Below are 16110 nucleotides of genomic sequence, written 5' to 3'. Positions count from 1 at the left end.
TAATGTTTGTCTTTTTGCTTTGGCAGTGGGCCCTGCGAATCATGTAGTCAAGCCCTGCGGGTGGTGATGGGGCGGTAAAGGTAGCTTGAGCCTAGAAGCTGTAGGAGCTGAGCAAGGTGTGGCGACAGGGTTGTAGAGGAGAACCAGGGAGGCTGGCGGTCTGTGGAGGGAGGCTGACCGCAGACAGACAGATATGGCAGATACCAGCAGCCCCAGTTTACACATCTGGTGGAGATGGGCTGCCTTCAGGCCCTGGGACCAACAGCCGAGAGGGTTATAGGAGACGGCAGAGGCTTTTAGCTGGGCTGCAGAGTCTGCTCGCCAGCAGGAAGGCAGAGAAAGGATTCCCCAGGCCAGTGGCAGCGAGGCAGATGTTTTGCAGGAGTGGGGGTGAGGCCCTTTCCAGAAAGACCCGGAAATCTCTGGTGGGACAGCTTGTGGAAACACGCACCACAGCTGCTGAGCTGAGCAAATGACCTACAGATCAGGGTTTGTGTCAGTATCAAGAGCTTCACTAGAACAAATATTCATCCAAAAATAAACTTCCCGCTCTTCCTGTTTTTATAACTTGCCTATTTCCTCCGAGTTTGAGGCCGGTCTCCAGCTCCGCGGGTTATTAATCTTCAGAGGATCAAGACCTCTATAGAAGTATTTCCTGTACATGTTTATCTACCCAGCCCTAAATTATTTTCTCCAAATGATAAGAGAACTTTTCCATACTGGTGTCAGACTTTTCCTTGGAGAGGTTTCAGTGAGGCAGCACGGTGAGTAAGGCCAGTCCCGAAGGGTTGAGCCCAGCACACGGGAACACCGGCAGGGGTGCGAAGGGACCGGCCGTGGGTGTCTGTAGGTGCCCTCAATCATATCACCTCCCTCTGGATGACCAATAGCTCCTTTCTGGCCAGAGCCCCAGGAGATGAAGTGATTGCCACAGAGGGCCCGACTGGAGGGGGTTTTAAGCACCCAGCTGAATATCCACAGGGGGATCATGGTTCCAGGAATGCTTCTAACCCCTTTGAAGAATTTAAAACACCCCTCATTGGGCCCTAATTTGTTCTTAAAACATCTTCCAGCTTTGCCCTTTGAAAAACAAGGGGATGAGGGTATATTTGGTGCTCATGACTGTGCACAAAGAAGAAGAGAAAAGCCATGTTGACGCCAGGCCAAGTTCAGACCCGGCAGACAGACAGACAGGCTTTGGTATGTAGGCGTGAGCGTTACCGCTTGCCTGCCTCTGGGAGACGATCTTTGGTCTTCTACCTTTCTGTGCTTACAGATGTCAGGCCAGCACACAGGTGAGTTTGTTATTTTTGTTGGGTTTGTTTGTTTGTTTGTTTTTTGTTTTTATTTTTTAATGTAAGCCTTCTTGTTTGACTTGCAGAGAGGCCGTGGGGACTGGGCTGCGTGGGTGGTGGCTTGCGCCGCAGCGGAACTTGGAGGGAAGCCAGCTGCCTTTTCCTGAGGCCTTCCGAGGTGGGGCAGGGATGTCCTATTTTGCACGGAGCTCCGCCCATCCCTCTTGGTGATCCAGGTGACTGAACTGGGAATTTCTGTGCTGTGCCAGACCACAGCCTGCTGCTCTCGACCCATGCTCGTCCCATCTCCGTAGCCCCTGGCCACCTGCGCTGTGGTGCCCTCCGAATGAGGCTGGTGTGAACAGAGTGGAAAGTGGGATGATTTTATTAAGTATTTAAATTGTGAAAGTAGGGGCACCTGTGTGGCTCAGTTGGTTAAGCCTCTGCCTTTGGCTCAGGTCATGATCCCAGGGTCCTGGGATGGAGCCCGAATCAGGCTCCCAGCTCAGCAGGGAGTCTCCTTCTCCCTCTGCCTCTGCCCCTCCCTTTGCTTATGCACGCACACACACTTTCTCTCTCTCTTTCCAGTAAATAAAATCTCTTCAAAAAATTAAACTATGAAAGTAAATTTGAAGTGTGGAAATGGCCTTAAGTTCATTAGAGCTCAGTTTGATTAAGAATTTGCGAATAAGCTTTGGTGATAGGTCTGCTATGGGTTAAAAAATGGTGTTTTAACTAAAAAATAAGGGTTGGGTTTGTTTTGTTTTACACTGTAGTGGTTGGCTCATTTATTAGAAGACTAGCCTTAAAGGCAGCCCCCAGAAGAAGGGTTCCAGGGAGCTCTTGACTTGGGACAGCAACTTTGGAACACTAATAGAGGCTGCAGAGCAGAAGTCTTAAAGGCAGGGTTTGGGGTGAGTAAATTCATCTTTACACCTAGTGTAGTAAGTAACCCCTGCTGCTGAGCTGGCATTTGGGGCTTGTGTAGCTGGTAATGGGGCCAGAAGCAGAACGTTCCCTGCATCCAAGGAGTTGAAGCCAAAACCTGGCTTTGGATGTTGACTTGCCTTCCACGTCTGTTTACCCTTTGCGATATGTGGAAGTCAAATCTGAGAGTGTCAGCCTGTGTCAAGGGAAGGCCTTCAGGTGGCGTGGGAGACCTTCCTCTTTCTTGTATTGCCGTGGACGGCTGAGTGGCTAGAAAGCACCGCTGAACTGGCACTCACTGGGGGTGGAGGAAAATGCATGTCTCCATGGAAAATGATGGAAGAAAGCTCAAGAGTTTCATCTCTTGAGGCTCATGATGACCAATAGGTTCATCTAGAAGGGATGGGCCCCCAAGCAGCCTTTGGATTATTTTTTACAGGTGGAAATTAGAGGTGCCATGTTCAGTATATCTGAGTTTGTCCTCGCTGTGGAAAGAGCATAGGGCTTTAGAATTTGGCTGGTCGGACTCCAGTGCTGCTCTCGATGGCTGGGTCGCCTCTGGTGTCATAACTAGAATTGCCTAGACTTCATTTCCCTCATCTAGAAAATCAGAACCCGGTTCCACTTCAGGATTGTTGGGAGAAAGGGTCCTAAGAGTTGCACATAGGAAGAGCCTAAACAGATGCAGACCTTCCACCTCCCCTCGGCCTTGGAGAGTGACACTAGAATTAACCCCATTGCCATGCAGAAGCCCCTGGTCACGCATCAGATATGCCACCTGCTGCGGGGGAAATGTCCCCAGTCCTCTGTGAGGTGAGGCTTGTACTCCTGAGAGGAGAATGGCCGGTTCTTCCCGGTTCTTCTCAGCTTTGAATAAGGCCAGCTGTTTAGCAGTCAGCCCCTCTGACAGACAAAGCTGCCTAAGACCCTTCCACCTCTTAAAAGCTTTTCTGGAGCTAACAGAGGCTAGCCTTAGCAAGAGGCACACCAGCACTTAGTGCTCAGGTGAGTAAAAAGAAACACCCAACGGAATGCTCTTTATGAACTTGATATTGATTACTGGTCATTTCCTGTTTGGATTTAAAGAAGGCCCACCTTCAGGTTTTAATCTGTTTGCCAAGTCCCTAGTTTTTACTATAGTCCTAGTGTCCTCCTTGATCACACAGATCATTCAGGGCAACTTGGCCTGGATCCCTGACTTGGGGGTCCCAGTGAGACTGAGTTCTAGGCCAGCAGGGTCACAGGCAGGCTGCAGCAGAGTGTGTGGTGGCCACTGACTCTCACATTTAACCCCTGACTTTCCTTGAACCGGCCCATTAGGTTCCCAGAGCTCTGGTTCTCAGTTCCCATTAGAATTACCTGAGGAACTCTGAAAAAATCCAGAAATAGGGGCCGTGTCCCAAACAATCAAATTAGGGACCAATATTTTTTAAGAAATGAAACAAACTGCCAGGTGATTCCAGTGGACAGCCAAGTTTGAGAAGCAGTGCTCTAGGTGATGGGATGAAAAGCCTTCTGCTACAGTTCCCTCCTGAGTTGACTTACCTTGGCAGGGTCATGAACTCTCTCCTCTACGGATCACCTGGGGCCAGGGTGTCCCCTCTAGGGGCTGAACTGCCTGTTGCAGTCAGTAGTGAGGGAGGTCTCCGTGGCATATAGCTATTCTAACAACCTATTTTCTTATGAAACGTCTTCCACGAAGGTAAAAGAGAATAGTGGAGGGGATCCCATGCCCTCATCACCCAGCAGTCATTCCTGTTTCCTTTGCCTCTCTACACACACTTTCTGGAGAGGTGAGGGGTAGGCTGGAGGATTTTAAAGCAAATTCCAGACATCATTTCATCCATAAATACCTTCATGTACATCTCTAAGAGATTAAAGACTTTATTTTTTTTTTTAAGATTTTATTTATTCATTTGACAGAGAGAGATCACAAGTAGGCAGAGAGGCAGGCAGAGAGAGAGAGGGAAGCAGGCTCCCTGCTGAGCAGAGAGCCCGATGCGGGACTCGATCCTAGGACCCTGAGATCATGACCTGAGCCGAAGGCAGCGGCTTAACCCACTGAGCCACCCAGGCACCCGAGATTAAAGACTTAAAAAAAAAAAAAAACAGCCACAGTACCATTATCACACCTAAGAAAATGAACAGTAATTCTTTAATCTCATGTAATAGCAAATCCGTGTTCAGTTTTCTCCCAGTTTGTCACAAAAGTGCACTTATACATTTGGTTTCTTCCAATTAGGGTCCAAACGAGTATAATTCATTTTTAACAGTGTGACTTGCACCCTGGGGTAATTAAACCATCATTGTGTGCGAGCACAGGTAATGATGCATCCGCAGGTCTGAGGAAAGGTGTAAATGGCATTTGGCTCACCAGGTGTTTGTGGGGTGGTCTCTCTTTGCCCCTTATCTTCCTTAGCCCTTCTGGTGAGACCTTGACCTGTCGTGGAGGAAGTACTCATTGAGGCCCCAGTCACAACCACTTTTGTGCGGCTCTGCTTCTGCCTGAAGGCATAGCTCATTTGGTAAGCTTAGAATAGAACCTCAGCCTGCTTGTAGAGTGTGAGTCAACTCTGTGGATGGTTTTGAATTTCCTGCTCCTTTGCTGAAGACAGTGACTGGGAAGGGCTGAAACTGCCTCTTGGGGGTCCTCCCTGGGCTCTGCTGAGGGGTCCTGCTGTGCTGGTTCTGTTGGACTTCACCTGGGACTTGTGCCCTGATGCAGGGACCAGCCAATAGCTCTCAGCCCTGCTTCCTTAGGGTGCAGATGGGTTCTGCGAGTCTTCCCCTCCAGCTGAACCTCTGGATTCAGGTCCAGAGGGAAGGAGAGGGTTGCTTTCTGGCCTCTGAGGACAGAAAGAAAGCTACCTAACCCGTTGGCGCTGTGTTGGTACAGTGTGTCCCTTCTAAGAGCTAGAATGCTGTTAGGATTTCTTAGAGAGAGGTAGATGACTGGATGGCCCCTGGGATGAATGGGTGGCAAGTCTTTAGGGGGAGTGAGCAGGAGAAGATCAGGATAGAGAATGGGCAGTCTAAATAAGTGAACTCTGGCTCCCTGCGCAAATCTCTGTGTGCCTACCCCATATGCGTCATATCAAATCAGAATCTCCTATTTCCGGAACCATATTTTTTGCTTTAGAAAGGCTTTGTCTTGACTTTAAATGGGTTTGCAGTTGGAAGGTTTTTATTCCTTCTTTCTCTGTATCATGGTCCAGTTAATCACAGAGCAGTAAACAAGCATCTTAATATATAAAGGCAACTCTGATCTCTGAAGTTGTTTGTCACAGGATTGTTTTCAATAGCAAAAGGTTCAGAAGAACTTCAGTGTCCGTTAATAAGGGACTGGTTAAATCACAGTATATCTTTTTTTTTCCCTACTATTCCTTTCATTTTATTTATTTAACTTTTAAAATTATTTTTATTAACATGTAATGTATTGTTTGACCCAGGGGTACAGGTCTGTGAATCGTCAGGCTTACACATTTCACAGCACTCACCATTGCACATACCCTCCCCAGTGTCCATCACCCAGCCACCCTATCCCTACTTCCCAACCCCCAGCAACCCTCAGTTTGTTTTGCGAGATTGAGTCTCCTATGGTTTGTCTCCCTCCCGATCCCATCTTAATTAATTTTTTTCTCTCCCTACCTCCCACGACTCCCTGCCCTGCCTCTCAAATTCCTCATATCAGACAGATCATATGAGAATTGTCTTTCTCTGACTGACTTAATTTGCTCAGCATACTACACTCTAGTTCCATCCACATCATTGCAAATGGCAAGATTTCATTTCTTTTGATGACTTTATAGTATTCCATTATATATATATATTTTACATCTTCTTTATCCATTCATCTGTTGATGGACATCCAGGTTCTTTCCATAGTTTGGCTATTGTGGACATTACTGATATAAACATTCGGGTGCACGTGCCCCTTCGGATCACTACATTTGTATCTTTAGGGTAAATACCCAGTAGTAGTGCGATTGCTAGGTCGTAGGGTAGCTCTATTTTGAACTTTCTGAGGAACCTCCAAGCTGCTTTCCAGAGTGGCTGCACCAGCTTGCATTCCCACCAACGCTGTAGGAGGGTTCGCCTTTCTCTGCGTCCTCGCCAGCATCTGTCATTTCCTGACTTGTTAACTTTAGCCATTCTGACTGGTGTGAGGTGGTATCTCATTGTGGTTCTGATTTGTGTTTCCCCGATCCCGAGTGATGTTGAGCACTTTTTCATGTGTCTATTGGCCATCTGGATGTCTTCTTTGCAGAAATGTCTATTCATGTCTTCTACCCATTTCTTTAAATCATTTTATATATATATATATATATATATATATATATATATAATTATATTAATATAATATATAATAGCATAAATATATAATAAATCACTATATATATATAAAGATTTTGTTTATTTGACAGAGATCACAAGTAGGAGGAGAGGCAGGCAGAGAGAGATGAGGAAGCAGGCTCCCTGCTGAGCAGGACGCCCAACACAGGGCTCGATTCTAGGACCCTGGGATCATGACCGGAGCCGAAGGCAGAGGCTTTAACCCACTGAGCCACCCAGGCACCCCAAATCACAGCATATTTTTATGGCAGAATATTGTACAGATGTAAAAAGGGAATGAATTAGTTCTGTGTTTCCGTATGCAAAGATTCTGAGGAGATAAAAAGCAAGCTCCAGAGCATGTAAATAATATATTTGTATAAACCCTAGAAGGATACACAAAAGACTTTCAAAAGATGGTTACTGTTGGTGTATTGGGTGGGAGAAGGACCAGGACAGGTGGGATGTGGCAGGAGTATACTTTTTTTTTTTTTAAGATTTTATTTATTTGAAAGGGAGAAAGAAAGAATGAGAATAAGCATGGGGGAGGGGCAGAGAAGAGGGAGAAGCAGCCCCCCCCCTTCTGCTGAGCAGGGAGCCCAACACAGGGCTCAGGATCATGACCTACACCAAAGGCAGGTGCTTAACCAACTGAGCCACCCAGGTGCCCCAAGGGAGTATACCTTTTTATATTTTGATTTATGATCATGAATATGTTACCTAGGCAGAACAATTAAATTTATATCCTGCAGATAAGTTGATGGCTTATCATGCCCCAGATAATCTTAGAGGAGCTTCTGACCACTCCTTAGCTGGTGTGTTTGGAAATGGATCAGTGAGCCTATGACCAGCCCATGGAATGTGTGCCATATTTTCCCCATGATGCCCTGCTCAACAGCAGATGATAAATATTTGCTTCTTTTCTGAAGCCCATGGGCTTTCCCCCTTCCTCACCCTGAACTAGAAACTGAGCTGACAACTGAAGTTTAACCAGAAAGGATAGGGAAGGTCTCTTGCCATGTCCTCCAGTGCAGTTGGTTTCCCTCTTACGGGGAGAAGAAGGTGTTGTAGGGGAAGCTGTGGGCCCGGGTTAGGGGAATTGGGATGGCTTCCGTTCCCATTTCTTTTCTGTCCATGCAGTCTTTTGTTTCTCCCTTGGCATCCCGTGTGCCATATTGATTGTGTGTTTGTATTTATTTCCAGCTTCTACAGAGTGGTAGCAAAATCCCTTCCAGCTGAACTAGTCCCACCCTAGTAGCTAAGAATGTTCTGAGGTTAACACTTGCTCTGCACTTGCGGCACATTCTTAGTATTAGGGACATTTCCTCTAGGGCTCACAGGAAACAAACAAATGGAATGCATGGAACAGTTTTCTCCCTCTTGGGTGGAGAAAGAGGGGCAGAGAGAATCTTTGGGGGAGCCTTGAAGCAAAGAACATGGTTGGAGTGAACTTTGTTTGAAAGTATTCTGAAGGGACGCCTGGGTGGCTCAGTCGGTTAAGGGTCTGCTTTCGGCTCAGGTCATGATCCCAGGGTCCTGGGATTGAGTTCCGCATGGGGCTCCTTGCTCGGCAGGGAGCCTGCTTCCCTCTCTCTGCCTCTGCCTGCCACTCTTCATGATTGTGCGCTCTCTCTCTCTGTCAAATAAGTAAATACAATCTTAAAAAAAAAAAAAGTACTTTGAAAAATGAAATTCAAGGACACTGAGGACCTATTCTTGGCTCTGCCACAAATGTACCTTCTATATTTTATTTCAGTTTGTGCATCCAGGGCTTGCTCTTTGGTTTTGCGTCTATAAACTAAGTGGGACCTCCATCCATTGTCCATTCTCCTCACTATTCTGTTTTAGCTATCTGGTAACTAATTTTAATAAAACTTGAAGGCCGTCCTGTTAAATGACAACTAAATGAAGAGAGTGAGTAAGCTCTCCTTGGTACCTTTTCTTCCTTGAATGAATACTACAGTGAGTACTGTTCTAGGAGTGAGTACTCAGAAGGTTGAGGTTTGATCGGGGATTTATTATATCACGCACAGGTCTTGTCTTCTTTCGAGAAGAGCTGTACACATAATGAAAACCGCATGTGGTCATAATCACCCTTGGCAGCTCTGCAGGAAGTCAGCATACAGCCTTCCCCCTCTTCCTCCAGTCTTCGGAAGGATCACTATATTTGTGAGAGAACACCAAATGAAGTAGTTGACTAGTGTTCCTGGTCTGTGTTGAAAGATGAGTGGCTACTTCATCTTTAAATACCAAGATCCTACCAAGGGTAGCAACAGACTGGGAGAGGCACATAGACAGTCGGTCCCCAAATCTTGATGAATTCTAGGGTGCATGTGTTCATCAAGAAGAGCCTCTTCTCTCCTTGAACGTACGCAGGCTCTGGGTTCTGTTCTCTTTTTCAGTTGGAAGGCTAACTATGCATATATGAGCTTCCCCTATAAGGCACTTGCCTTAACTACTACAGAGGGCCAGGTTCTTCTCTTGGTGAGGCACTTTGGATTCTCCCCTTTCCTCTTTCAGGAAGTTTTATTATGACTGCTGTTAGGGATTCCTGAGAGGGGAAGATGCTTTGAAAGGTGGGGCCAAAGTCAATGATCTGTAAGCCTATCTGATCACTTTGCACTCTGATGACCAGCAAGCCCTAACTCAGATTCATTGGCCCATTTTTTTAATGGGCTAAGAGCTAAAGTGCTTATGGCAAAGTCAGAAGCAATTTCCAGAGTAATCAGGAGCTTTGGCTGTTCTTCTGGTGATATATTTAGCCTGGCACCTCAGAATTGTAGTGCAAGTAAATATTCTGGATACCATCATCTACTTTTCTTGTTCTGGAATTATTTCTGACTGCCTTTCAGAAACCAAAAGTTAACAGTGTGACAGAATTGAGGGATGATTTTGGTTTCTTGCTAGGTGGGTAACGTAGACACAGAGTCAAAAGTCACAAGCCCAGTTCTGAACCCTAGAGCTAAATTTGAACAAAAAATTTAGTTTCCTCATAGGTCAATTGTGATTGGTCTAGAACTAGAACTCTAAGGTTTGCTTTAGCATTCTAGGCTGCTCTTCTAGTTCTTTAGTTAATATCTGATCCATAAGATGTGAAACCCATAAATTATTTATTTGCACCGTGGGGTGCTGAATCAAAGAACTAAAAAAAAATCTTATTAAGACTTAGACACAATATCTTTTGTTTTTATCAGAAATGAATAAATAGAAAAATAGGGAAATGTTTCCCAGTCATTTTTGTAATGGAGTTCAGACAGTGACAAATAAATCAAATCAGTAAACATGGCTCACATATCTGTAGATGCCTCTAATGCTCTTACTTTCTACCACTTGAATGCCATTTCAGGTGAATGTTTTCCTTTGCATTTTCTAAGTATTCTAGGATGAACTTAGCACGTTTTGTAATGAAGAAAACACATTACAAACCTTTGCTAGTACCTTTCTGTCACTTCCTCCTTCCATCTAACTTTTATCTCCACCCCCTATTTAAGCCAATAAAGGTTAATCTGTTTCTTGAATGAAATGAAAGAAACTCTGGTCTACCAGGGGCTTACCATTTGTTAGACATTGAGCTACAAAAATGAAAATAACCATCTTTTTTTGAGAGTCTCAAGTCCAATGGCAAAGGGGACATGCAAGTCACAACAAAATGCTGTCATCATGGCACTGATTGCCATGAAGACAGAAGAGAATGTACTAGCCTCCATTTCCTACCTCCGGTCTCTAGGATAGAAGTTCTGTGAAATTGCGAGGCTCAGTGCTTACATATGATATGGCCACAGTCAGTGTTGACATTAGCTGCTATTGTTGACCAATGTTGTTTGTAAGGAAAAGACAGTTCTAGCTTTGGGGCGAGAGCCACATCCTTTTAAACTGGTGTGTTCATTTAGGCTGGCCTCTTGGATCCAGGGTCAGAACTTACCTTGTCCCGTCCTCCCCCTCCCCGCCCCCCGTCTTCTGTTCTTGATCCGCCAGCATTGCCAGCTTGCTTTCCACTCCCATCTCTTCTCTCTTCCCACTTGTATTAGTAGGCGGTTTTCTCATGTAGCCCTTACCAATACATGCCTTGTAGAATTCTTGGAGTTTCAGGGATGCCTGAGTGGCTCAGTCGGTTAAGCATCTGCCTTCTGTTCGGGTCATGATCCCAGAGTTCTGGGATCCAGGCCCACATTGGACTCCCTGCTTAGTGGGGAGTCTGCTTCTACCTCTGCCCCTGCCCCTCCCCTTGCTTATGCACGCACATGCTCGCTTGCATGTTCTCTCTCTCTGTCGGAGTAAATAAAATCTTTTTAAAAAAGAATTCTAGAGGTTCAAAGATTGGATTCGTTTAAGCCCTACATGTTCCAGACAAGGGAATTGAGGCACCAAGAAAAGTGACCCAAAAGCATGTAACAGTGGTAAAGTTCAGCTCAAGCTGCTGCCTCCCGACAGAATGAATTTGTAGGATTTCTGACTCCAGCATTGTGTGCTGTTTAAATAGGTGAACAATTGAAGAGCATTGTTGAGAGTTCTCAGAAGAGATTTCTATTTCCACAACTGAAATAGACACATCTGACGGAAGTGGCTTCCATGAGAAAGGTTTGCTTAGCTAGGAAGCTACCATTATCTTGGATAAGTTCATTGTGATCAGCGTTATGGTAAGTGGTAGATTTAAGACTTCCTAGAATTATACAGCCTTTAAGCATCTTCAGGTCTCATTCTGTCCTGCAGTTAAGGAAACAGCCAAGTGGGCTGGCTAAGCTGATGGCAGATTTGGGTCCGGCACACTCCGTCTGTCATGAGCCTTATGGTGCGACTGTGTCTTGAAGAATGAGCTAGCCAGCCTTAAGCATCTTCCAGACACAGACCTCACTGTTCCGCATGGCGGATTTAAATACACTCACTGGTCACCCATTGGGCACTCCCCACATTCCCTTTCCAGGTCTTGAGGCGCTCTCATCCATTGAACTTAAAATTCCACACCCAGATGTAGGCTTGGTTTCTCTCTTCAGTCTGTCTCTGAGGCCAGGCCCTCTTGCCCTGTTTGCTCTCCAGGCTTGAGGGTTAACATGGTCTTTGAATGAATGCCTGGCCTCTGGCGTGGCCATATCCACAGAACCCTGAATGCTCTTACTTCTTCTTGCTGAGCAATCCCTTGCCTCCTTTCCTGATTTCCCAGAGTGACTTTCCCATGTTTCTGATATAGTTTGGATTCCTTCTTCCACTTTGTATCCATCCTGCCCTGTTTGTGTAACATCTTATGCTGGAGGAAATCAGGCTCTCTGGACTAGTAGTTCAGCCCCTTGTTTTTACTCCATACAGACCAGGCACAAAATTTGTGGGTGTGTTGGTTTAACCATAGGGAATGCCCCATACCAAGTGGGCACTGGGTGAATGTCCATTCCCTTAACCTTTCCTTAAAGAAATCTTGCCAAATCCACCAGCCTAGGCCTGAAAGATCCTCATATCATAGCGTTTATTATCTTTTATTTAAAAAATATATATATGGTGTGCCTGGGTAGCTCAGTTAGTTAAGCATCCAACTCTTGATTTTAGCTCAGGTGGTGATCTCAGAGTTAACAGCAGTAGGCTCCATGCTCAGCGGGGAGTCTGCTTAAGATTTTCTCTCTTTCCCTCTGTCCCCACCCCTGGCCCCCACTCTTGCACGTACATGTGTGCACACTCTCTTTCTCTCTCTCTCTCAAAAAGAAAAAAAATCAGCTAAGTGTAATAGCTCACATGCATGTAATCAGTGCAGGTCTCTCTGACTCTGACCAAGCTGAAATCCCCAAAATAACTGTGAGCTTTGGAAAGTGCCTTATTTTACCCCTGTGCCCGCCAGTTACACTTTACAGAACATGGCTGAAAACTGGCTTAGTCTCAAGTGCGACTTGTCATTTTGAGTACGTCTCTGGAATCCTGCTCCCAGTAGGTAACTGTAGAAATCATCTGCCTCCCCCTTCTGTTTCTTTAACAGCCCTAGCCCTTAGCATCCGTGTTGGCATTTAACACATGCAATTTTCTATTGGGTAGACCTTGCAAAAATGTTGATATTTGCCAGTAAGGCAGCAAGTGGCCACCAGAAAGGCTGGACCTTTTTTTTTTTTTTTTTTTTTTTTTTTTTTTTTTAAATAAGAGAGCTAACTGAAGGCAGTTAGAATGGTTCCTTTTGTTCAAATTTCCTCTTGCAGAGACCAGTCCCAGGACTCCCTTCACCTGCATTATCCATTAATGCAGTGGGTTCATTTTCCCCCAAATAAACAAGCTTTCCTGCCAAAGAAAACAGGCAGCGTGATTAGATGCAGGGACGTGCCTTGGGACGTGCATCTGAGGCATGTTCTTCATTTTTCTTTTTCTTTTTTTTTTTTTTAAAGATTTTATTTATTTTATTTGACAGAGATTACAAGTAGGCAGAGAGGCAGGCAGAGAGAGAGGGGAGGAAGCAGGCTCCCTGCTGAGCAAAGAGCCCGATGTGGGGCTCGATCCCAGGACGCTGGGATCATGACCTGAGCCGAAGGCAGAGGCTTTAACCCACTGAGCCACCCAGGCGCCCCTGTTCTTCATTTTTCTGTGGTGCCCTCAGTCTCTACTGGACTCTTGTCTGCAGTGATAATGTTATGGCAGCCTTCGTTTCCAAAGGCCCCTCAAGTTGTAGTAATACCGCCCATGGTGGTCCAGCCCTCTTGAAAGCATCCTTCATTTCTGTTTGCTCGGTTTCCTGAATGCCTCTTCCAGATCATCTTTCACCTCTTGCTTCAAACTCTGGGGACACATGTGGTTTCGACATAATGCACAGATGTAACTGGGGTGGGAGAAGCATGGCTGTGGGCTCATGCACATCACACACACATCTGAAATAGGGAGGTCTTCCTCTGTGAGTGGGCTGGTCAGGAAGGAGCAGAGGTGGAGAGGCCGGCCACAAGACAACGCACTGTGGTGTGTGTTGGGCGGTGTATGGAAAGCGTGAGCTCCAGCGCTCGCGGGCCAAGTCATCGTTAAGAACACCCGTCTGTTTGGTTTCTAAATTGAGACATTGAATAGAGTAAAGGACCAACCACCGAAACTTCTTGAGGGGAAAGACCCGATTCTTTTTTTTAATGTATTTTTTTATTATTTTTATTATTTTTAAGATTTTATTTATTTATTTGTCAGAGAGAGAGGGAGAGAGAGCGAACACAGGCAGACAGAATGGCAGGCAGAGGCAGAGGGAGAAGCAGGCTCCCTGCCAAGCAAGGAACCTGATGTGGGACTCGATCCCAGGACGCTGGGATCATGACCTGAGCCGAAGGCAGCCGCTTAACCAACTGAGCCACCCAGACGTCCCAAGACGTCTCTACTGGACGATTCTTTAACCACTAAATGGTTGATCACCAGGGGTTGGGAAACTTTTTCTTTTAAGGTCTAGTTAGTAAATATTTTTGGCTCTGGGGACCATGGGGTTTCTGTCACAACTGCTCAGCTTTGCCTTTGTGGCCGTAAAGCAGCGCTGGACGATACATAAACAGACCAGCATTTCATGGAGGGCCAGAATTTGCCCACCCCTGCCAACCTGAGTTTGTAAGACTTAGAAAGATCCTCACCATTGTCATTGGCGTAAATTAGTGAGCGCTCTGTATGTGGCCAGGCCCCACACTACGAAGCACATGTTATGAGTGATCCCATTTATCCCATTCAGAACAATTCTGTGAAGTTATTAATATTATACCCATTTTACTGATAAAGAAGCAGAGGCTTAGAGAAGAAGGGCCAGGCTGGATTTTGAACCAAGACTGCTTGACTTCAGTTTCATGCTCTTTTACCACTGCACAGTACAGCCTGTAGATTACGTCATCAATGTCCACATCTGCTTTTAGAGCTCGACATTAGCCAGTATTTGGACGTTAGCCTCTCCCCATGCCCCTTAAAAAGCCCAAAACATACAAACAAATTGTTGTTAGAAACTCTTACACAGATTAATACGTGGCAGAAATTTAAAACGAGTCCATAAACAAGTTGTAAAAAATGAAAGCAGTATTCTGCTTCTTAAATACCCAAGGAATGTGGGAGCTAAGTATATAAAGGCCTGGGGCTCTCAGGCCAGAGGCACCCAGGCCGGCTTCCAGGTTCCAAGAGCTAGTCCTCTGAAAATGTGGAGGTAGAGCTGGGCCTGGAACAAGCTACTGTTCTTGGGATGGCTTCACCCAGGGCCGTTCGATTCAAAACCGGCTCTGGCATGAGCTGTTAACCTCCCCCCAGCCCCCCGACACACACACACACACACACACACACACACACACACTCACACACACTATACAGGCTCCTCAGTTGTCCCCAATGGTGTGCCGGTCTGAGGTGGTCAGGGGAGACTGGATAGCACGTGCCTCAAGTTGCTTGCTGAGCAGTGGTGGTCATTTCTTTTCTACCGAGTAGAAATGTTCATTAAAGCTGGCAGAAATCAGGTTTGGATGCCTTTTGTTGTTACAGTAAGTAAGGTGTGTTCTGAAGGAAACTAAAGAGTAAAGATCAGGGGGAAAATTCATATCCCTCCTACAGCAGTGTTTCCCAAAATGCTTTCTTCTGCTTGTAGGGATGGTAACGGGGGAGGAGGTTCCTGTGGTCAGATAAACTTATGAAATGCAAGACTAAACAAACAGTATTCTCGAGGATATAGTTTCCCAAAATGTTTGTTTGGTTGTTTTGTTTTGGGATTGTCTTATAAAATTGTTTATAAAGATCATCCTTAATCTTAACCCAGAGTCCTTACCTAATGTTGGCATTTTGGTAAATTTCCTTTATGGTCCAAGTTTTTTTTTTTTTTTTTTTTTTTTTTTAAATGGGTGAGGTGACAGCCGCAACAACTATGGTGGTCACTAACTCTGAAATAGATCTTTTAAAAAGGGGGGGTATGTATTTTCTTTGTTTTGTGTGTTTAAGTATTTCATCGTCATTGATAAGTTATAAGAATAACGTGAAAGGACTCTCTTTTATTTGTTACCTCTACTAGATGGGAAAGTTTTTTGTTTAAGATTTTATTTATTTATTTATTTATTTATTTATTTATTTATGAGAGAGAGAACGGATGCACAAGTGCATGCATGGGGAGGGGCAGAGGGAGAGGGCGAGAATCTTGAGCAGACTGTGCTGAGCGTAGAGCCCAACACAGGGCTTGATCTGACAACCCTGAGATCATGACCTGAGTCAAAACCAGGAGTCTGACTGAGCCACCCAGGTGCCTCTGAAGGATTCTTCTATATCCAGTTCCCCATTTGTTAACATTTTACCATAATTTCCATATTCTCATTCTCTGTGTATTACTGCCATTACTTTTATATATTTTTTAAAATTTTATTTATTTACTTGTCAGAGAAAGAGAGCACAAGCAGGGGGAGCTGCAGGGAAAGGGAGAGGGAGAAGAAGGCTCTCTGCTGAGCAAGGAGCCTGATATAGAACTCGATCCCAGGACCCTGGGATCTTGACTTGAGCTAAAAGCAGATACTTAACCGACTGAGCCACCCAGGCACCTCTACTTTTTATATATATATAATTTTTTTTTAAGATTTTATTTATTTATTTGACAGACAGAGATCACAAATAGGCT

General features: G+C 45.3%; 1 protein-coding gene across 2 annotated transcripts in view; it reads left to right on the top strand.

Annotated features, from left to right (window-relative positions):
• SPRED2 (sprouty related EVH1 domain containing 2) overlaps positions 1-16110 on the top strand; it is a 113417-nt gene that overhangs the window by 43132 nt on the left and 54175 nt on the right. The window contains exon 2 of one of the 2 annotated variants that reach the window (XM_013051105.2): positions 1382-1531. The exons of the other annotated variant lie outside the window; for it this stretch is intronic. The gene's annotated coding sequence lies outside the window, so the exon portion shown is untranslated. The remainder of the gene's footprint in view (positions 1-1381; positions 1532-16110) is intronic. 2 annotated transcript variants of the gene reach the window in all.

The sequence above is a fragment of the Mustela putorius genome, unplaced genomic scaffold, assembly GCF_011764305.1.
Source record: "Mustela putorius furo isolate JIRA1106 unplaced genomic scaffold, ASM1176430v1.1 tig00000224_pilon_pilon_pilon, whole genome shotgun sequence".
In the NCBI taxonomy this organism is placed as follows: Eukaryota; Metazoa; Chordata; class Mammalia; order Carnivora; family Mustelidae; genus Mustela; species Mustela putorius.
The sequence above is the reverse complement of the archived record's forward strand: the minus strand, read 5'-3'. Positions and strand labels throughout refer to the sequence as shown.